The sequence below is a fragment of the Musca autumnalis genome, unplaced genomic scaffold (genome assembly GCF_047663935.1).
Source record: "Musca autumnalis isolate F117 unplaced genomic scaffold, ASM4766393v1 scaffold_2, whole genome shotgun sequence".
Taxonomy (NCBI): domain Eukaryota; kingdom Metazoa; phylum Arthropoda; class Insecta; order Diptera; family Muscidae; genus Musca; species Musca autumnalis.
In genome coordinates, this window is record NW_027411755.1 from 193,229,382 (window position 1) to 193,255,029 (window position 25,648).

At 26.1% G+C, this 25,648-nt stretch overlaps 1 protein-coding gene across 2 annotated transcripts in view; it reads right to left on the reverse strand.

Moving 5' to 3' along the window:
* ush (Zinc finger protein ush) overlaps positions 1-25,648 on the reverse strand; it is a 612,790-nt gene that overhangs the window by 176,599 nt on the left and 410,543 nt on the right. Inside the window, exon 2 of one of the 2 annotated variants that reach the window (XM_073970420.1) lies at positions 2,569-2,591. The exons of the other annotated variant lie outside the window; for it this stretch is intronic. The gene's annotated coding sequence lies outside the window, so the exon portion shown is untranslated. The remainder of the gene's footprint in view (positions 1-2,568; positions 2,592-25,648) is intronic. 2 annotated transcript variants of the gene reach the window in all.

The following is a 25,648-nucleotide window of genomic DNA, read 5'->3' on the forward strand; positions in this document are numbered from 1 at the left end:
TTGAGCTCGGACCGACTGTGGAAGTTGGTTCCTATAATATTGAGGTAGTTAAAGACTTCGTCTACCTTGGCACCTCCGTAAACACAACAAACGACATCAGTTGTGAAATAAAAAGAAGAATTGTATTGGCCAACAGATGCTACTTTGGTTTAAGTAAGCAGTTTAAAAACAAAGCCACATCTCGTCAAACAAAAATAACGCTCTACAAAACACTGATACTACCCGTGCTGATGTATGGCTCCGAAGCCTGGGTACTTGCGCAAGCAGACATGGCAGTGCTTGGTGTGTTTGAGAGAAAAATTCTTCGAAAGATCTACGGACCAATCTGCGTTGACGGTGAATATCGACGTCGCATGAACCACGAGCTGTATCTGCTATACAACGACATCAATATAGTTAAACGTATCGAGATGCAGCGATTGCGTTGGCTAGACCATATCATAAGAATGAGCGATGATGAACCCGCAAAAAAGGCGTATGAATACATGCCACATGGCGGTGCACGCAGAATTGGCAGGCCAAGGAATAGATGGCGCAAACAAGTGGATGATGAGATGAAAAGGTGCGGTATTCCAGAGTGCAAAGCAACAAATAGAGAGGAATAGAGATCTCTTCTTAGTTCGGCCTATAGAACAAATGTTCTGTAATGGGCCAGCTAAGTAAGTAAGTAAGGGTTAAAGTGAGGTCACATTAGGCAAATATTTGCTCCAGCGGCAGGCATTGAGCGCTTACTAAATAATGCATTAAAATTTATTCTCTTTTGCTCTCCGTTAGCGCATGCTGCCTGTCGCTGGAGCAAATATTTGCCTAATGTGGCCTTACCTTTAGACAAGTGTGTACAATCATCAATACCCAGACCTAATGATTTTCTTCGCTTCAATATGTTTTTTTGAAATTCTACTTTCTACTACTTCTAAAGCTGTCGATGACGACAAAGGCACTAATGAAGATGAAAACAACGACGATGTAAAGTTGATTATGTCGTTGATGTTAAGGTGACACACAATCATAAGTGTGCTCACATTCAGTAAGCCTGTGATGAGATGATGGGCTGTTGCTATTGCATTTTTTCGCTTCATTTCAAAATCAATGATGGAGAAGAAGTAGGTGATACATATGGATGTTTCAGGTTACATCATTTTATGATGTCTTCCTTCTTTGTAATGGCAAAGAAAACACATAATGCTTATAATATCATCGACCTGAATAGCAGCAGATCGGGTGGATAAGACAACTTGTCTGTTTTGCTTGGGGCGTACCCTACACTACATTAATATATGGACATAGGGATAAAATACTACATAGACCAATGAGAATAGCTTTCAATTCTCACACTAGGATCAACATGGCAGATCTACTCAGTCCATGATGAAGATGAGGTCCATAATGAGGATCCAATCGGTCCATTCCTCGAATACCTCACAATAATTTCAAAATTGTTGGTTATGCGTAGTTTAAGGCCTATTAGTTTTTTTAAGTTCGAGGATTTCTTGGAAGGAGAAGCGCACTAATCTGTCTCATTGACCACCAAAATGCCTTTTAATAATTTTACAAGTTTTTCGTCTTTCGTTTTCAAGTGCTTCGATATTCATGTGGAAATGTGTCGCCGGACGCAACTGTGGCGAAGTACTTTGGAATTTCATTACTTCTTGTTGTTTTTTCTGCTCTGCTATGTCTTTCTCGAGGAAAAGAAGTGTATCAAATTGCTATTTGTGGCATATCAATGATTCCTTTGCATTGTTAGTTGTTTTTTATCCTTTTGTTTTTTTTCTCTGTCTACGGCGTTTTGTTCTTCTTCTTCCTCTTAGCATTCCCTTACTTTAGACAGCAGTTATTCATTCATTGATTTTGATTTGTTCTTCCTTTCGGCAGGCGGCTGGGTGCGCACCGCCACTTTGTTGGTGTGCTGTAAATGAAACACTTTTTTGTGTCTTATCTTAACCGGAAAAAGACTTGCCATAAAAAATAATATATAACATACACACATACTTGTATTGAAACACTCATTCATATATCTACCCATACTCACATCCCTTTTATGCTGTTGAGACAAAGTAAGGGGGGGAAAACTGAAAATAGGAAGGTGCAATAAAATTTCATTTCACTTGAACATATTTTCAAGTTGCTTTTGCTACTATCAGCATTTACGTTTCCATATCGATTTTGAATGGGTTTCAGACTAATGTTGGTTTTTTTATGGTTAATGTGGCTGGTGGTGATGCACCACCACCAGGAAGCATTAATGTGTGTTTGATAAGTTTCTTATGTTTCAAGATATGGAACTGCTGATGTTGCCTTCATGTCTTTTTGTTCCACATTTTAAATGCCCTTTTTGAATTCTTCAATCTAATAAAAGGATGTTAAAGAAATGAAAGATAGGAAATGCAACGACAACTGAGTAATTTAATAGAGTGCACTTGATAAGTAAGATTGACTATCTCTAAAGTGCATAAATGCATTTGAGGGCTAGCTCGATACTCTTATTTGAGCTATGGTCCGCAACTAATTGCCTTTGGTGTAAGCCTATTTTAATTTTATATTTGATATCCGCCATTAATGAATACTTACTAAAAGGGAAACTTCAAATATACCTGTAATAAAGAGAAAATGAATATTAACAATTTAAATATTTTATTAAAATTGGTAATGGTAAAGTTTTTATAATTTTGTCTTATATTTTACTCTATATTTTATATTTTACATAGTAAATTTTATATTTCATATATTTTTTATTTTGTATTTTTTTATTTTATATTTTTTATTTTATATGTTATATTATCTATATATATAAAGTAGAAACATGTTTGTTTGTTTGAAGTTTATGGATCCAAGAACCGCTGAACCAATCTTCCTGAAAATTTCAGAGTATATCACTAAAAGTAACATCGGCTATAAAAATTTCTGAAATTCCGCGTTGACCCGGAGATATAGCATCAGAATCGGATGTACCTCCAAAAAATTTAGATTTTTTATGCAAATATCTATAGAATGGTAGCTGATAATGTCTCCAAATGTTGGATGTGTGAAGGAATTTGGTCTAGAAATAAATTTATATTCTATATTTTATATTTTATATTTTATATTTTATATTTTATATTTTATATTTTATATTTTATATTTTATATTTTATATTTTATATTTTATATTTTATATTTTATATTTTATATTTTATATTTTTTATTTTATATTTTATATTTTATATTTTATATTTTATATTTTATATTTTATATTTTATATTTTATATTTTATATTTTATATTTTATATTTTATATTTTATATTTTATATTTTATATTTTATATTTTATATTTTATATTTTATATTTTATATTTTATATTTTATATTTTATATTTTATATTTTATATTTTATATTTTATATTTTATATTTTATATTTTATATTTTATATTTTATATTTTATATTTTATATTTTATATTTTATATTTTATATTTTATATTTTATATTTTATATTTTATATTTTATATTTTATATTTTATATTTTATATTTTATATTTTATATTTTATATTTTATATTTTATATTTTATATTTTATATTTTATATTTTATATTTTATATTTTATATTTTATATTTTATATTTTATATTTTATATTTTATATTTTATATTTTATATTTTATATTTTATATTTTATATTTTATATTTTATATTTTATATTTTATATTTTATATTTTATATTTTATATTTTATATTTTATATTTTATATTTTATATTTTATATTTTATATTTTATATTTTATATTTTATATTTTATATTTTATATTTTATATTTTATATTTTATATTTTATATTTTATATTTTATATTTTATATTTTATATTTTATATTTTATATTTTATATTTTATATTTTATATTTTATATTTTATATTTTATATTTTATATTTTATATTTTATATTTTATATTTTATATTTTATATTTTATATTTTATATTTTATATTTTATATTTTATATTTTATATTTTATATTTTATATTTTATATTTTATATTTTATATTTTATATTTTATATTTTATATTTTATATTTTATATTTTATATTTTATATTTTATATTTTATATTTTATATTTTATATTTTATATTTTATATTTTATATTTTATATTTTATATTTTATATTTTATATTTTATATTTTATATTTTATATTTTATATTTTATATTTTATATTTTATATTTTATATTTTATATTTTATATTTTATATTTTATATTTTATATTTTATATTTTATATTTTATATTTTATATTTTATATTTTATATTTTATATTTTATATTTTATATTTTATATTTTATATTTTATATTTTATATTTTATATTTTATATTTTATATTTTATATTTTATATTTTATATTTTATATTTTATATTTTATATTTTATATTTTATATTTTATATTTTATATTTTATATTTTATATTTTATATTTTATATTTTATATTTTATATTTTATATTTTATATTTTATATTTTATATTTTATATTTTATATTTTATATTTTATATTTTATATTTTATATTTTATATTTTATATTTTATATTTTATATTTTATATTTTATATTTTATATTTTATATTTTATATTTTATATTTTATATTTTATATTTTATATTTTATATTTTATATTTTATATTTTATATTTTATATTTTATATTTTATATTTTATATTTTATATTTTATATTTTATATTTTATATTTTATATTTTATATTTTATATTTTATATTTTATATTTTATATTTTATATTTTATATTTTATATTTTATATTTTATATTTTATATTTTATATTTTATATTTTATATTTTATATTTTATATTTTATATTTTATATTTTATATTTTATATTTTATATTTTATATTTTATATTTTATATTTTATATTTTATATTTTATATTTTATATTTTATATTTTATATTTTATATTTTATATTTTATATTTTATATTTTATATTTTATATTTTATATTTTATATTTTATATTTTATATTTTATATTTTATATTTTATATTTTATATTTTATATTTTATATTTTATATTTTATATTTTATATTTTATATTTTATATTTTATATTTTATATTTTATATTTTATATTTTATATTTTATATTTTATATTTTATATTTTATATTTTATATTTTATATTTTATATTTTATATTTTATATTTTATATTTTATATTTTATATTTTATATTTTATATTTTATATTTTATATTTTATATTTTATATTTTATATTTTATATTTTATATTTTATATTTTATATTTTATATTTTATATTTTATATTTTATATTTTATATTTTATATTTTATATTTTATATTTTATATTTTATATTTTATATTTTATATTTTATATTTTATATTTTATATTTTATATTTTATATTTTATATTTTATATTTTATATTTTATATTTTATATTTTATATTTTATATTTTATATTTTATATTTTATATTTTATATTTTATATTTTATATTTTATATTTTATATTTTATATTTTATATTTTATATTTTATATTTTATATTTTACTAGCAAAATGCCCGCTACTTCGTAAGCGGAAAAGGAATAATATACAAATAAGCAATATTTAGTATGGAGAACACTGAAAAATTTGATGTTCTAATACCTATTTGAATTGATATTAAATTTCTTTCAAGTACTGCTCGTATACGTTTTGTTCGAATTTAAAAAAAAGACCTCTACACTTCAACAGCGGCCTACATTTTAAATTCCAGTCCAGAACGGTATGGGTATTTTGAAAATTGTATCCATATTTTCCAACCGAATTTTGGAATTTGTGATATCAAAATGTAGAAAACCATTATTTAGAAGATGTTACCCTACATAACAGTTAATTTTTGAGACATTTTATTTTAGGCCTTTTTTCTCAGGATGTAAAAACCTTCTTGTAAAATATTAGCCGCATAGATCTTCCTTTTCAAGTGAACTTACAATAACGTTTAGAATAGACAACAAAGATAAAAACAATTTTGTTGAAAAGGTACGTTTGACTTTTTGATTTCAGTACATTATTTAGAAACCAAATTCGTGTTAACCTAGAAACAATAGTACATTATTCAGTACAATTTTTAAAATCCAGGACCTTAGCTCAAATGTTATAGTTTTAGCTCTACTTGTTCACCCAATGTCAACGGTATTACATGTAGAAACCTTTCATACATTTAATCTCATTTAATGTCAACAGTTATTCTCATAACAAATTGCATTTATCAATTCACCCAGTACCAGTGTTTTAATATTTAGTATTATTTAATACTTCTAGTACACTTATTGTACGACCACCTCTAACAATGAACCTGACAAATCAATAATATATCAGAATTTCACTTCTATACCAAATTTATTGCAATTTTGTACTTTTCACGCACTAATGATATAATTCCATCTTCATTGCTACACCCAACGTCAAATTTAATAGCATTTAGTACATTTCGTATTTCTCAATAAATCATCCAGCCCTCAGCCTAATTTTAGAATTTGTATGCATTTCAAAAAATCCTTATCTAAACACCAACACAATCCCTCATACAACAATTCGGAATTCCACCTATATCCCATCATGCAACACCAAACTGGTACAACATTTAGTACTTATAGTATGTATAAGTTTCAAAAATTACTTCCTTTTATCAAAAACTATATCCAAACCGCGATTTAGTGTTTTTCGTATACATTAGTACGAATTTCCAAAACTTTCCCTCTATCTCCACTCTAAACGTCAACTGCTATACTAATACAAATTTCACAATTTCAGCTCTACCCCTTTACACAATAACAGTTTGCACCAAATTCTGTGCCATTTAGTAATTTTCGTACACTTGTTGTACGTAAATCCACAACCACATCCATATCTCAACCCTACACACCAACAGCGGCTATAATACCAAATTTCCGAATTCCACTTCTATTCATAATGCCATTAATACATTTCGTATGAAAGTACGCATTTCAATAACTATCTCCAACAGTAATTGCGAATTTCAGGATTCCAACCCTATCCGTCCACCCAAATCTAAATTTTACCAAATTTAGTACCATTTATTAATTTTCGTACCCATAAGTACGAATTTCCAAAGCTACCTCAATGCTACACTCCATAAGTAATCTTAATTATAAATTTCAGGATTCCAGCTCTATCTGTACACCCAAATCCAAAATGTACTAAACTTAGTACCATTTAGTACTTTCCGTACCCATAAGTACGAATTTCCGAAATTACCTCAATCCTATACTCCATAAGTAATCTTAATTCCAAATTTCAGGATTCCAACTCTATCCGTTCACCCAAATATAAATTGTACCAAATTTAGTACATTTTGTACTTTCCGTACCCATAAGTATGAATTTTCAAAACTACCTCAATGCTACACTCCATAAGTAATCTTAATTATAAATTTCAGGATTCCAGCTCTATCTGTACACCCAAATCCAAAATGTACTAAACTTAGTACCATTTATTAATTTTTGTACCCATAAGTACGAATTTCCAAAGCTACCTCAATGCTACACTCCATAAGTAATCTTAATTATAAATTTCAGGATTCCAGCTCTATCCGTCCACCTAAATTTAAATTGTATCATATTTAGTACCATTTAGTACTTTATTCCAAATTTCAGGATCCCAGCTCTATTCGTTCCCCCAAATCCAAATTGTACCAAAATTAGTACTTTTCGTACCCATGAGTACGAATTTCCAGGACTAACTCAATCCTACACTCCAAAAGTAATTAAATTCCAAATTTCAGGATTCCAGCTCTATCTGTTCACCCAAATCCAAATTGTACCAAATTTAGTACATTCCGAATCCATAAGTACGAATTTCCAAAACTTCCTCAATCCTACACTCCAATAGTAACATTAATTCGAAATTTCAGGATTCCAACTCTATCCGTTCAGCTAAATTTAAATTGTACCATATTTAGTACCATTTAGTACTTTCCGTACCCATAAGTAAGAATTTTCAAGACTAAGTCAATCATACAGTCCAACAGTAATCTTAATTCCAAGTTTCAGGATCCCAGCTCTATTCGTTTCCCCAAATCCAAATTGTACCAAATTTTGTACTTTTCGTACCCATAAGTACGAATTTCAAAAAACTTCCTCAATCCTACACTCCAACAGTAACCTTAATTCGAAATTTCAGGATTCCAACCTAAATTTAAATTGTACCATATTTAGTACCATTTAGTACTTTCCGTACCCATAAGTACGAATTTCCAAAACTCCTCAATCCTACACTCCAATAGTAACCTTAATTAGAAATTTCAGGATTCCAACTCTATCCGTTCACCCAAATATAAATTGTACCAAATTTAGTACATTTAGTACTTTCCGTACCCATAAGTATGAATTTCCAAAACTACCTCAATCGTACACTCCATCAGTAACCTTAATTCGAAATTTCAGGATTCCAACTCTATCCGTTCAACTAAATTTAAATTGTACCAAATTTAGTACCATTTAGTACTTTCCGTACCCAAAAGTACGCATTTCCAAGACTACCTCAATCATACACTCCATAAGTAATTAAATTCCAAATTTCAGGATTCCAGCTCTATCCGTTCACCCAAATCCAATTTGTACCAAATTTAGTACCGTTTACTACTTTTCGTACCCATAAGTAAGAATTTCCAAAACTACCTCTATCCTTCACTCCATCAGTAATATTAATTCCAAATTTCAGGTTTCCATGTCTATCTAAATCCAAATTGTACCAAATTTGGTACCATTTAGTACTTTTCGTACACATAAGTATGAATTTCCAAAACTACCCCGATATCTCAATCGTACACTTCAACGGTAATCTAAATTTCAAATTTCAGGTTTTCAGCTCTATCTGTTCACCCAAATCCAAATTGTACCAAATTTAGTACCATTTAGTACTACTCGTACACATAAGTACGAACTTCCAAAATCATGTCCTTATATCAACGCCACTTCCCAACCTTGATTCCCATACCAAATATGAAGATTGTAGCTATATCCGCTCAAAATATACAATTGGTACCAAATTTAGTAACTTTTCGTACACTAATAGTTCGAATTTCCAAAAACCCTTTGGTACATCTTTCTAACTCTCTATCAGTTACCCTCATTCCAAATTTCAGAATTCTAGCTCTTCCCGTTTGCCTAATACAAAGGGTACCATATTTAGTACCTTTTAGTACTTTTCGTACCCTTCTAGGTCGAATTTCAAAAAACCCAGCCTTATCTCACCCCTACACACTGACAGCAACCCACAGTCAAAATTTCAGCTTTCTAGCTTCAGCGGTTTCGTCTGGGCGATGATATGTCAGTCACTCAGTCACTCAGTCACTCACTCACTCACTCACTAAGCTCTTTTATATATATAGATATTTTATATTTTATATTTTATATTTTATATTTTATATTTTATATTTTATATTTTATATTTTATATTTTATATTTTATATTTTATATTTTATATTTTATATTTTATATTTTATATTTTATATTTTATATTTTATATTTTATATTTTATATTTTATATTTTATATTTTATATTTTATATTTTATATTTTATATTTTATATTTTATATTTTATATTTTATATTTTATATTTTATATTTTATATTTTATATTTTATATTTTATATTTTATATTTTATATTTTATATTTTATATTTTATATTTTATATTTTATATTTTATATTTTATATTTTATATTTTATATTTTATATTTTATATTTTATATTTTATATTTTATATTTTATATTTTATATTTTATATTTTATATTTTATATTTTATATTTTATATTTTATATTTTATATTTTATATTTTATATTTTATATTTTATATTTTATATTTTATATTTTATATTTTATATTTTATATTTTATATTTTATATTTTATATTTTATATTTTATATTTTATATTTTATATTTTATATTTTATATTTTATATTTTATATTTTATATTTTATATTTTATATTTTATATTTTATATTTTATATTTTATATTTTATATTTTATATTTTATATTTTATATTTTATATTTTATATTTTATATTTTATATTTTATATTTTATATTTTATATTTTATATTTTATATTTTATATTTTATATTTTATATTTTATATTTTATATTTTATATTTTATATTTTATATTTTATATTTTATATTTTATATTTTATATTTTATATTTTATATTTTATATTTTATATTTTATATTTTATATTTTATATTTTATATTTTATATTTTATATTTTATATTTTATATTTTATATTTTATATTTTATATTTTATATTTTATATTTTATATTTTATATTTTATATTTTATATTTTATATTTTATATTTTATATTTTATATTTTATATTTTATATTTTATATTTTATATTTTATATTTTATATTTTATATTTTATATTTTATATTTTATATTTTATATTTTATATTTTATATTTTATATTTTATATTTTATATTTTATATTTTATATTTTATATTTTATATTTTATATTTTATATTTTATATTTTATATTTTATATTTTATATTTTATATTTTATATTTTATATTTTATATTTTATATTTTATATTTTATATTTTATATTTTATATTTTATATTTTATATTTTATATTTTATATTTTATATTTTATATTTTATATTTTATATTTTATATTTTATATTTTATATTTTATATTTTATATTTTATATTTTATATTTTATATTTTATATTTTATATTTTATATTTTATATTTTATATTTTATATTTTATATTTTATATTTTATATTTTATATTTTATATTTTATATTTTATATTTTATATTTTATATTTTATATTTTATATTTTATATTTTATATTTTATATTTTATATTTTATATTTTATATTTTATATTTTATATTTTATATTTTATATTTTATATTTTATATTTTATATTTTATATTTTATATTTTATATTTTATATTTTATATTTTATATTTTATATTTTATATTTTATATTTTATATTTTATATTTTATATTTTATATTTTATATTTTATATTTTATATTTTATATTTTATATTTTATATTTTATATTTTATATTTTATATTTTATATTTTATATTTTATATTTTATATTTTATATTTTATATTTTATATTTTATATTTTATATTTTATATTTTATATTTTATATTTTATATTTTATATTTTATATTTTATATTTTATATTTTATATTTTATATTTTATATTTTATATTTTATATTTTATATTTTATATTTTATATTTTATATTTTATATTTTATATTTTATATTTTATATTTTATATTTTATATTTTATATTTTATATTTTATATTTTATATTTTATATTTTATATTTTATATTTTATATTTTATATTTTATATTTTATATTTTATATTTTATATTTTATATTTTATATTTTATATTTTATATTTTATATTTTATATTTTATATTTTATATTTTATATTTTATATTTTATATTTTATATTTTATATTTTATATTTTATATTTTATATTTTATATTTTATATTTTATATTTTATATTTTATATTTTATATTTTATATTTTATATTTTATATTTTATATTTTATATTTTATATTTTATATTTTATATTTTATATTTTATATTTTATATTTTATATTTTATATTTTATATTTTATATTTTATATTTTATATTTTATATTTTATATTTTATATTTTATATTTTATATTTTATATTTTATATTTTATATTTTATATTTTATATTTTATATTTTATATTTTATATTTTATATTTTATATTTTATATTTTATATTTTATATTTTATATTTTATATTTTATATTTTATATTTTATATTTTATATTTTATATTTTATATTTTATATTTTATATTTTATATTTTATATTTTATATTTTATATTTTATATTTTATATTTTATATTTTATATTTTATATTTTATATTTTATATTTTATATTTTATATTTTATATTTTATATTTTATATTTTATATTTTATATTTTATATTTTATATTTTATATTTTATATTTTATATTTTATATTTTATATTTTATATTTTATATTTTATATTTTATATTTTATATTTTATATTTTATATTTTATATTTTATATTTTATATTTTATATTTTATATTTTATATTTTATATTTTATATTTTATATTTTATATTTTATATTTTATATTTTATATTTTATATTTTATATTTTATATTTTATATTTTATATTTTATATTTTATATTTTATATTTTATATTTTATATTTTATATTTTATATTTTATATTTTATATTTTATATTTTATATTTTATATTTTATATTTTATATTTTATATTTTATATTTTATATTTTATATTTTATATTTTATATTTTATATTTTATATTTTATATTTTATATTTTATATTTTATATTTTATATTTTATATTTTATATTTTATATTTTATATTTTATATTTTATATTTTATATTTTATATTTTATATTTTATATTTTATATTTTATATTTTATATTTTATATTTTATATTTTATATTTTATATTTTATATTTTATATTTTATATTTTATATTTTATATTTTATATTTTATATTTTATATTTTATATTTTATATTTTATATTTTATATTTTATATTTTATATTTTATATTTTATATTTTATATTTTATATTTTATATTTTATATTTTATATTTTATATTTTATATTTTATATTTTATATTTTATATTTTATATTTTATATTTTATATTTTATATTTTATATTTTATATTTTATATTTTATATTTTATATTTTATATTTTATATTTTATATTTTATATTTTATATTTTATATTTTATATTTTATATTTTATATTTTATATTTTATATTTTATATTTTATATTTTATATTTTATATTTTATATTTTATATTTTATATTTTATATTTTATATTTTATATTTTATATTTTATATTTTATATTTTATATTTTATATTTTATATTTTATATTTTATATTTTATATTTTATATTTTATATTTTATATTTTATATTTTATATTTTATATTTTATATTTTATATTTTATATTTTATATTTTATATTTTATATTTTATATTTTATATTTTATATTTTATATTTTATATTTTATATTTTATATTTTATATTTTATATTTTATATTTTATATTTTATATTTTATATTTTATATTTTATATTTTATATTTTATATTTTATATTTTATATTTTATATTTTATATTTTATATTTTATATTTTATATTTTATATTTTATATTTTATATTTTATATTTTATATTTTATATTTTATATTTTATATTTTATATTTTATATTTTATATTTTATATTTTATATTTTATATTTTATATTTTATATTTTATATTTTATATTTTATATTTTATATTTTATAGTTTTTATTTTATAGCTTTTATTTTATATTTTTTATTTTATATTTTATAGTTTATTCTTTTTTCCTTAATGAAAAATTGAACTTCTTTAATACAATGTATTTTATTTAGTCTTACTTCCAATACGAAAAATTCTGTCTAAATTTTAATCATTTATCAGGATCACTTCTTCTCAATTTCCTCTCTGCTTATCTCTAGGGACCTTATTCCGTAAATTACATACCAATAAAAACATTTTAAAATTACAGAATATCAATGTTTTATTGTTCTACAATCAGTGTCGGCCCTCTTTAATGCTGATGGCGACAGCTCTTAGAATAGGTGCTAGACTTAGCGTTTGCTCTTTTTCTTCCGCCTTTGACGTAATGTTGTTGCCTGATTGTCTTCACGTTGGCTGTGTTTTTCGTTAATGGCTTATTTTCATTGTTTTTATTGTTGTTACTAATTGGCGTAAGAGACACCATCACCATCATAAATATATGGACGGCGATAAGTCGTTCTTCGCTACAATGTGTTAGGTAGAACTTCAAATTTGCTTCTTCTTCAAATCTGTAGAACTTCAATTTTGTATAGAAAACATTTAAATTTCATTTGAATTTTTATGACTGTCTTTCTTCGCCTTTACCATTTTCGATGGCCATAAATGGTCAATTGGAAAATGATTTGAATTTGTCGTTCGCCTCACAGGTAGGTAGGTGGTGGGTAGGTAAATGGAATTCCTGGCAAATGAGAATAGGTAAGGCGTAATGGTAGTAGGGAGGGCAACAAGCCATCATCATTAAACATGGCTAGACGCTTAAATGTAAATTGTCCGCTAATTGGAGAGTTTAGTATATTAGCAGCAGCAGCCACAGTAGGAGGAATGGAATGTCAATTTAATGTACGGATTTTAGGAATACATTAGAGCGAAATTGATACAAAATTTGCAATTAGAAATGCGTTTGGGAAATTGCAAGAGGCTGTCTTAGAAAGAAACATTGAATAACACATGACAAGACCTGGTCTATACGTCTTAATATGTAAAACTCGGTGTTTAAGAAATTTCATCAACCTTGAGAATAGCCAAAAACATCGATGAAAGTCTTCAATTTGGTGAGAAAACTTATGGATGTGGCGCTTACAAGTCTAAGTAACTTGGAATCCTAATCTTTGTATCTAAGCACAGTTAAAATTTTAGACGTTTTTTGAAGTATGAAGGGATATCGAAACGAATTTTCAACTTTTAAAAGATTTTCATTCTCCTTCTTCTTTAGTTCAATATTTCTTAATAAACATCATGATTATCAACTGTGTCAGCAAATTCATCATCATCGCCATTATCGTTACCCGAAACAATAGCAACACACACAAACACACAATAAAATCAACATTAAACGACCTTCCTCCAGCCGGCTTAACTTGCAACTATGTCAGCAGAGAGCAACAAGAAGCAACATCATTTGAGCGCGTCTATACAGATTATTTTGAAGCTGATAAGATTTTGATCTTGATACGGAATTCTATACAAGTATATTCACTCGAATTTTAAGTTTCTTTATTTTCATTTCTTAAAGGGGTTTCATTTTCAGTTCAGTTTTAAATGTTAATAATATTCAGCGATTCATAGCTGATATTATTTGCTTTGTTTCTGTTTTTTTTTCCTTGAAGGAGATTTTTTATTGTGATAATGGATTTTTTTTTTCGTTTTGGGCTATTAAGTCTGGATTACTTAACCCTCAAAGTAAAGGGGGCAAGATCAGATCAGAAGTTTTATACAAAAATCATAAAAAATAGCCGTCTTTGTTAAAAATTCAATTTTTTAAACAGTTATTTTTGAAGTTTTTTTTTGTGGCAATTGGTTATTTGCATTATGGGTTAACCAAAATACAATTATACTACCAAATATTTTAATTCCCACATTCCCTGTTTTGATTGCTTAGTCTAGCCGTAATGAATGCAAAAACTCACCTCTATTCAATTATCAATAAAACAAATCGAAAAATGGTGCATTGATTCATGCGAAAATAAAATTGAAACTTAAAATCGAAAGGTTAAGTAAGCAAAAAATTGTGGTTAATGAACGAACAGATGTTGTGTTCAAAAACCAGGCGAAAAAATGATTGATCAGCAACAACTGTGCATGGGAACGACGATCAGCACCGTTGCGTTTTGTTTAAACTTTCATTTTCAATTATTTGTTTTTTTAATTATTTCATGAAATAAATAATTTAATCAATAATCATCTAACGAAGGTCAGTGGCGATTAGTTAACTATGTTTTAGGTTAAATCAAAAGATTAAAAAAAAAAAAACAGCAAAGAAAGGACCCAACACCGCTGCATAGTGATGCCACTTGTATGGGGAGGTGCAACAAAAATATTTCTAATCGTCGGATAGATCTGCTTTTTTCAGTAAATGCTTAAAATAAGTTAAAATTACTTTAGCCAAAAATCATCAATATGGGTCCAGATTTTCCTTTAACTCCCATATAACGGTACCAACCGATTTCAGGTATTTTAAAGCTTTTAACTACATTTTCGGTCCAAATTGGCTGTAATTTGGTATTTAGGGTTCCCAATAGTTAGAAACCTTCTACACCAAAAATTTTGGACATAGATCTAGGTTTTGGTATAGTCTCCATATAACGGTACCTGCCGATTTCAGGTATTTTGAAGCTTTTAACTATATTTTAAAAGTGTGGACATATGTAGGTCCAGGTTCTGGTATAGCCCCCCCCACCCCCATTACGGTACCATCAGATTTCAAGTTCTTTAAAGTTTTTACATTTTCAGAATAAATTGGCTGTAATTTGTGGTCAGAAAACGTCTCCGCCTGAAAATTAACTAATTATTCCATTTCAGGTCAGAATATTTCATGTTGGGGGTATAATAAAGTTAGGTCCAGCCAAACTTAACATTTTTACTTGTTTTTCACTTTGTATGGAGAATCATATATAAATGTGCCGTTGTAAATGGGCCGCTAGGATGACGTACTGAAAAAGAATCAAAACGATCCGAGAGGTGTTCTTAAACTTCACTTTTTTTCGAATTTTGTGTGGGAGGTACCCGAATAAGTGGACCGATATAGTCCATATTCCAACCTGATAAATAACTGGATGAAATAGTATGATGTGGAAAGTCTGCACCAATCAGAAACTCCCTGCGAGTACTATTTTGCGGATTTGCCATTTTGGTTGGTGCCATCAGGTTTTCTTGGAGCTTTTAGGCTATTATCTCAGGAAGTATGGACTTGCGCCTACCAAAAAAATTGTACCGCCGTAAGGGGAGAAGCAAGGACAACCTACTGAAAAAAAAAAATCAAAACGATCCAAAAGCAGCTCTTAAACTTCACTTTATCCGAATTTTGTGTGGGAAGTACCCGAAGGAGTAGACCAATATTGTCAAAATTCTAACCTGATAAATGACTGGATGAAATAGTTCAAAGTGCAAAGTCTGCACTAATCAGAAACTCCCTGAGAGTATTATTTTGGGGATTTGCCATTTTGGTTGGTGCCGTCAGGGTTTCTTGGAGCTTTTAGGCTAATATCTCAGGAAGAATGGACTTGCGCAAGAAGAAAATGTGTACCGTCGCAAAGGGAGCGCAAAAAAAACCAACGGAAAAAATTCAAAACGATCCGAGAGGAGCTTTTAAACTTCACTTTATCCGAATTTTGTGTGGGAGGTACCCGAAGGAGTGGACAGATATAGTATATTCGAGCCCGAAATATATATAATACGAAGTGCAAAGTTTGGACCAAATCAATTGCTCCCTTCGAGAGTTATCGTTCACACCATTTTACAGACAAATTTTGAAGTTTTGTGGGGAAGGTACCCGAAGGAGTGGACCGATATGGTCCATCTTTGAACTTAAGCTAAGTTTGGGTAAAAAATTATGAAGTGCAAAATTTGCTTCGAATCGGCTGATCCGTTCGAGGGTTGTCGTGCTCACCAGCCAGACAGACAGACGGACGGACGGACATGACTAAACCGGTTCCAAATTGTCTGAAACGAATTTCGTCCAAACATATGTACTTGGGATCTAAAACGGTTATTTCGATCAAGCATATTTTTGGTCATATCAAAGTGTATATGAGGCGCTCAGTGGCAAATGGCCTAACCCACGTGCCCAAAAAAATCAAACTGAATACAAAGATTTAACCGGAACCTTTAGAAATAAATACTAAAAAACTCCATATTGCATTATTTTAAACGGCTCTATAACCCAGTGTTCTATAATGCAATATAGAGTTTTTTGAGTAGTTATTTCAAAAGGTTCCGGTTAGATCTTTAAAGTAGTTTGTTTTTTTTGGGGCATATGGGTTAGGCCGTTTTGGCGCTGGGTGCCTCATATACCCTCGTTAGCCGAAAGGCTGAGGGTATAAACATACAATTAATAAAGCTAACGAAACTGCGAGGAACCCAGCGATTTCCATTCATTTCCCTCAGATAATATATCATTGAATTGGAAAGGCAGACATTTAAGTTATCTTTACCATATTTATTCTGTTTCGGACTTACCAAATGTGACTTCCTTATACTTTTATTGTAGTATTGAAAATATTGAACCCAATTCAGTATACAATTTTGACTTTGTAAATTGTTTCTATCGATTTCTTCATAAGAATATTTTTGGAGCTCTAAGGATATATCTTCATCATATTCCAAGACCAATATTTGTTGACAATGGAACGCCTCACGGCCTTTATTTTTAATTATAAGTTATTTTTTGTAAAAGTTGTCCACATCTGACAAAGAATTTGTGCAAATTCTTATGGTGGTTCTATCCTGGTGAACCATTAAAAAATGCTATTTTTTTTTACTTTTTTCATAAAGCGAGGAAAAAGTACCGTTATAAAGAATATATGAAACATGTTAGGTATTGAAAATATCGGATACTATACACGGTGCTCTTGAAGCAAATTTAAATGGAAGGTGCTTACACCTGGGAAGTTTTTGCAGATTTTGAAACTACAATGTTCGTAGATGAGAAAAATCAAAAAACCAAAAAAATCGCCGGAGCGCTTTTTAAATAAATCACGATTCAAATTGACATTTTTAGGGATTGTTTAGGTTTTTGCGATGTTGCTTGGAAATCACAAGCTCTATCAAAATGGGACTAAAGAAACTGTTGTAGCTATCAAAATTCTCTACAAGATTGACATTTATGGTATTCTCGTCGGTTTTACCGTTTTTGAGATATAGAAGTTCAAATTGGGACAATTAAAATTAAATTCAATTCTGTATCGCCCCCTTATTAAACAATGTCATGAAGGGTGCGCCTTAACTAACTTTTATTGAAAAACGTTTACACAAGGGACATTTTTCTGAATTCTGAAACAGCAATGTTAATAGATGAGAAAAATACAAAAACAAGAAAAAATCGCTGTAGGGATTTTGAAATAAATCGCGGTCAAAATTCACATTTTTAGGTTTTTTTGAGGTTTTCACGATTTTGCTTGGAAACCGCAAGTCCAATCGAAATGGAGCTAAAGAAAATGTTGTAGCTGTGAAAATTCTCTAGACGATTGACGTTTATGATTTGTTCCCAGGCTGTACCATTTTTGAGATAAAGAAGCTTAGTTTACATTTTTTGGTTTTTTTGTTAGGGTTTCGCGATTTTGCTTGACTACGGCAAGTCTTATCGATATGGGACCTGAGCAAATCTTAAAGCTGTGAAAATTCTCTACGTGACTGGCTTAAGTAACTTATCCTAGGTTGTACCATTTTTTAGATATATAAGTTTAAGTTGGGAATTTGCAGTCATGACATTGTTTTATAAGGGGGCGATACAGAATTGAATTGAATTTTAATTGTTCCAATTTGAACTTCTATATCTCAAAAACGGTAAAACCGACGAGAATACCATACAGGTCAATCTTGTAGAGCATTTTGATAGCTACAACATTTTCTTTCGTCCCATTTTTATAGGACTTGCGGTTTCCAAGCAGCATCGCAAAAACCTAAACAACCCCTAAAAATGTCAACTTGAATCGCGATTTATTTAAAAAGCGCTCCGGCGATTTTTTTAGTTTTTTGTTTTTTCTCATCTATGAATAATGTAGTTTCAAAATCTGCAAAAACTTCCCAGGTGTAAGCACCTTCCATTTAAATTTGCTTCAAGAGCACCGTGTATACTCTACATGCCCACAAAAATATAATTTTCAATTCCTCTCATATCGTTAGATATAACGGTATTTGTAGGCAATATTGGTTGGTTCTATTCAGATGAACCGGAGTGTATATAGCGTGTTTGGTGCAGGAAATTCACTTCCGCATTCTCGTATCGGCCGAAAATATATATGGGAGATATATCCAAATCTGAACCGATTTTTACCAAAAGCAATAGCGTTCTTCCTGTGGCTAAAAAATGATATTTCCTAATTTTGAGCTGAATCGGACAATAAATGCGACTTGTACGTTGCGAACGGACGGGTCAAAAGTGTACCGGAGAAGGTACTTAAAGGAATTTACCGATTTGGTCCATTATGGAAGTGGATCTTGTTTTGGGAGTCATACATTTTCGATAGATATGGCGCCCACTAGTCATTTCAGTGGGTCATCTTATAACTTTTGGACCAGTATGTCAGAAAGCATGGACTTGCCCACGGAAAAAATTAAATATCGCTTTAAACACGACCACAACGAACAGGATCGGTATACATATGCAAAGGATCTTTGAACAGACCCTAAACTGCACTTAGACAAAAATGTTGAACTTTTGTCACTTTAGAAACATTTTTTTAAATATTGGGAACATGAACGACTAGCAAAAACTTTAAATTGTTTTTATTCTTGTTATACCCTCAGCCTTTAGGTTAATTTTGATACAAACACAAATGTGCCTCATCGGTTTAGCCCTGTCCCTCTGTCTGTAAGGCTGGTGCGCACAATAATTCTCGAACGGATTCCATCTATTTGGTCCAGAATCTGCTTCTCGTAATATTTTGTCCAAACTAAGAAGTACTACACTAAGAGAAACAGCTTCATAATATAAACGAAATTTTACGTTCCATTAATGAAATTTATCATTGATTTTGAACCAACGTAGAGATTCATTGAATAAACGAAAAAATTGCATTGATTTTCTTTGAAGTAAAATTAACGAATTTGTTCATTAATGCAATGAAACATATTCATTGATGCAATGCAACTTTTTCATTAATGCAATGAAACTTCTTTATTGATGCAATGGAATTTCTTCATTGATGCAATGAAACCTCTTCATTAATGCAATGAAATATTTTTATTAATGCAATGAAATATTTTCATTAATGTAATGAAATACTTTCAATAATGTAATGAAATACTTTCATTAATAAAATGAAATACTTTCATTAATTCAATGAAATATTTTCATTAATGTATTTAAATGGGTTCCAACGTAGTGCAATGGTATGCACACCCGCCTTGCACGCTGAAGGTCGTGGGTTCGATTCCCCGGCCAGACAAACATCAAAATTTTCAACGTTGGCAAAGTACCCCTCAGTAATGTTGGCGACATTTTCTGAGTATTTCAGCCATGTAAACTTCTCTACAAGTGGTGTCTTAGGACGCGCCGTTCGGACTCGGCGATAAACTGTAGGTCCCATATCATTGAGCTAATATGAATCGGGGTGCATTCACTGATATCAGAGAAGTCTCCCTTGTCCCGTATGGGATGTTTGTGGAACAATTATATATATTATATGTAATTAAATGCGTTCATTAAAGCAATGAAACCTTACGTTGGTTCAAAATCAATGATACATTTCATTGATGTAACGTACTATTACATTTATGTTACGAAGTCATTAATTAAGTCAATGTTGGATATGTTTAATTCATTTTATTGAAATTAGTTTTGACCATTGAAAGAATAAACAATTTGTTAAAAAATTAACTGGTTTCCTAAACAATATCATATTTTCAATACTCACATATTTATACCCTCAGCATTTATGCATACGGGCAAAATGTGCCTCATCGAAATAATGGTTTTAGACCCCAAGTATGTTTGGACGAAATGTGTTTCAGACAATTTGGAGTCGATTGAGCAATGTCTGTCCGTCTGTCTGGCTGGAGGGTGCACACGATAACTCTCTAACGGATCTACCGATTCGATCCAAAATTTGGCATTCGTAATATTTTGTCCCAACTTAGTTTAAGTTCGAAGATGGGTTATATCAGTCCACTCCTTCCGGTACCTCCCCCACAAAAGTTCAAAAATGTTCAGAAGATTTGTACGTACGATAAATCTTGAAGGGAGTAACCGATTCGGTCCATACTTTGCAAATCGTGAAATTTCTACCAGACTTAGATGTGTTTCCAATATGGACTCAATCGATCCACTCCTTCGGGTACCTCCCACACAAAATTTGGGATAAGTTCAGTTTAGGACCTGCTCTCGAATCGCTTTGAATTTTGTTTTAGCAACTTGTATTGACTGCCTCCATACGACGGTACAAGGTTCATCAGGCGCAAGTCCACACTTCCTGAGAAAATAGCCTGAAAGTTGCAAAAAATCCCTATGACACCGTGTGAAGTGGTTGGAGCACAAGGTAACTCTCGAACGGATCTGCTGATTCGGTTCAAAATTTGGCCTTAGTAATATTTTGACATAACATAGTTTTTGTTCGAAGATAAGCCATTTCGGTCCACTCCTTCAGGTACCTCCCCAACAAAAGTTCAAAATGTTTGGAAAAATTGTTCGTACGGTAACTCTTGAAGGGAGTGGCCGAATTGCTCCATACTTTACAGATCTACCAGATATAGATCAGGTTTAAGTATGGACTATATTTGTCCACTCCATCCGGTACCTCCCACACAAAATTTCGGATAAGTTCACTTTAAGATCTGCAATCAATCACTCTGATTTTGTTTTAGCAACTTGCATTCGCTGCCTCAGTTACGATGGTAATTTTTTTTTTCAGGGGCAAGTCCATACTTCTTAAGCAAACAGCCCGGAGGGTGTAAAACCCCCTGTGGCACCATATGTAGTTGCTGGAGATCCACTTCCATAATGGTTAATGCCGATCCATTACTTTTAGTATCCCCGAAAAAATTCTTTATCTTTAATCCTAATTAACATTTTTGTCGGTTCATACATCCACAATTTTAAAAACCCCTAAATACATAAGTTTTTTGGGATTTTTTTTTTCAATATACACAGGCTGAGGGTATATCTCTGTCGGCAAAGCTGACTGATACTGTTTTATTTTTTTTTGTTTTTATTTAAAGAAACAAAAATTTTCATTTCATCAATGAAATCCGTTTCATTTATACAGTCTGTCGCAAAAGTTAGTATACACCGTTGAAACCAAAATGTATTAGGGATGAAAAGCCCAATAAGTTATTGAAAACAACAGGCAATTAGTTTTATTTGATAGACAAGATGGTTGTCTTCCGTAATAACAATTTAAAACTGCGCAATATTTGCATACATTAGCAAATGTACGGTTCGAATCCCAAAAAGACCAAAATTTATGCCACAAAAGTTAGTATACAACGTAGAATCCTCGTGGAACTGTGTAAACAGTTCTTGATATTTTTGAACAAAATGAAACTAAATCTGTACCTAAGATCATAAAGAGTATATTAATTGGTTTTAAAGGCAGTTATAGTACTTATAGTGACAAGTCCAACGTACACTGGATCGTAAAATCCACAAAAATTGGTCATCTACAAATACAACAACTGTAGCGACAAAATTCCGAGTGTTATGTCCAGTTTATGAATTCTAAAGCCATAAAATGCTCACAAAAGCTCTAAAGTTTCAATATGGGGTGATCTTGATCGAGTTTTGACTTGTCCTGTTTGAAAAAAAGGGAATTTCTTGAAGGAAACCCATACTTTTGATATCATTGTCCTTTTGAAACATGTATTAATCCCTAATCCTTACACATAAGGACTTTCCTTTTCGGTTAATTTTCTCACAAATTATGTCCCTTTTCACATTCCCACCAAAATAAATAGTAGAAGAACCTCAAGTTCTGGTTTAAGCCCTACAGTGATACTCCAGCACCACAGACGGATATGATAGCTAATTTAAAATTTTAATACAGAGCTTTCTCTGCTGTTATAACGCATGGATTGTGGAAAAACGTTCTGAAAAGCTGTGTTCGCTTCACTTAGGACCAAAATACAACTAACTGGATCAGTTAGAAGTAGTTCATTAGACATTAGTAGTACATTAGACACTAGGGACACGAGAAGAATGTCCGATACTGCTACAAGGCCGGTAGGACAGTATAATTGTAGGGCCTACAACGGACCTTGAGGTTCTCCTACTATTTACTTTTGGTGGGAATATGAAAAGGGGCATCATTTGTGAGAAAATTAACTCGAAAGGAAACTCCTTATGTGTAAGGATTAAGGATTACTACATGTTTCAAAGGGACAATGGCCTCAAAAGTATGGGTTTCCTTCAAGAAATTCCTGTTTTTTTTCAAACAGGACAAGTGGAAACTCGATCACGATTACGCCACATTGGAACTTTAGAGCTTTTCTGAGCATTTCATGGCTTTAGAATTCATAAACAGGACATAACACTCGGAATTTTGTCGCTACAGTTGTTGTATTTGTATATGGCCAATTTTTGTGGATTTTACGATCCAGTGTACGTTGGACTTGTCACTATAAGTACTATAACTGACATTAAAACCAATTAATATACTCCTTATGATCTTAAGTACAGATTTAGTTTCATTTTGTTCAAAAATATCAAGATTTTTTTACACAGTTCCACGAGGATTCTCCGCTGTATACTAACTTTTGCGACATACATTTTGGTCTTTTTGGGATTCGAACCGTACTTTTGCTAATGTATGCAAATATTGCGCACTTTTAATTGTTATTACGGAAGACAACCTTCTTGTCTATCAAATAAAACTAATTGTTTGTTGTTTTCAATAAGCTATAGTGATATTTATCTCTAATACATTTTGGTTTCAACGGTGTATACTAACTTTTGCGACAGACTGTACAATGAAACCAAAAATCATTAAATTTTAGGTAACGTAAGGTTTCACAGCATGAACGGAACGAATTGTATTAATTGTATTAATGTAACCCATTCATTGATACAACGAAGCATTTTTCTTTCAATATAATAAGGGTCATATCGGTCCACTTCTTTCGGTACCTTGTCACAAAAGTTCATAATTGCTGTTTAACTGCAGTTTAAAGGCGGTACGATAATAGTTTTGATAATCGATAATCCTTGTGAAGGCACTCCTTTGGTCCTATTTACAGCAATAAAAATATGAAGGAGAAGATACAAAAATAAATGTTCATTTCTCTCTATTTGTTGCTTTACATTCCCAATTTTGAATATCGATATATGTGGCCTCGTCTATCTTCCTCGTCGTTTGTTTGACGAAATATGGCTTTGTTCTTAGACTGCTACTAGAGTTGTTACCACACGTTATATTTCATGATGTTACTCATACGTTTTGGAACTAGTACAAGGAACTAGGAACTAGATTACCCAACTCTAACTGCTACCACACTTTTACTTATTTCACAACTGATATTGCTTCTTGTGTTTATGACGGTGCCGAATTAGACGAAGTCTTTATCTACCTCAAAAATTATAGGTACCAACTTCCACAGTTGGTCCGAGTTCTGTGCAGGTATTGTGTCAGACCAACTATAGCAGATTCTCTCTCTTCGTTGGACCCATGATTCTTGTCCGCTTTACCAGGTTATGTAAATGGTGTAAAGAATTCAGATGATTGATTTCCCATTCTAATCTGCTAAGCCCTTTTTCTTCTTTAAAATTCTATTATGCACACTATACTCTACACACCTTGTTTAGCTATCAGTCTTTGCTACTACGTTTTCTTATTATATTGTTGGGATTAACACAATGGACATAAGGTCTCTGAGTGAAGCAGTCGTGACAAACTAACCTAAACTAAGTGCTAACAAGTAAAAAATAATCTGTAGACTTTGCCGACAGAAATCTTTTAGACGTTTGTGGGGATAGGAATCTCAAACACCGGGTCTACTCAAATAAAATATATTCCCATCAAAGGAGGAGTGGCCCTACATATACAGATATGTGATGGAAATCGTTTTCGATCGCAAAACGAGTGAAAAACGGCTGTAAGTGTGATGTATGTGCATTAGGGATATAACTTTTTGCACTTTTTTGCAAATATGAAAAATACCACCACATAGCCGTGTAGAGTATGAAAAACTACTATGAAATGTGGTGTCAATTTTTCTCTACCGCGAAAAAAGTTTCCGCACCAAATGCATTGAAGTTCTGTAATGCATTTTTTAATTTTATCTGTGATAACAACATATTTGCTTATCATTAAAATTTTTATTTTTTTG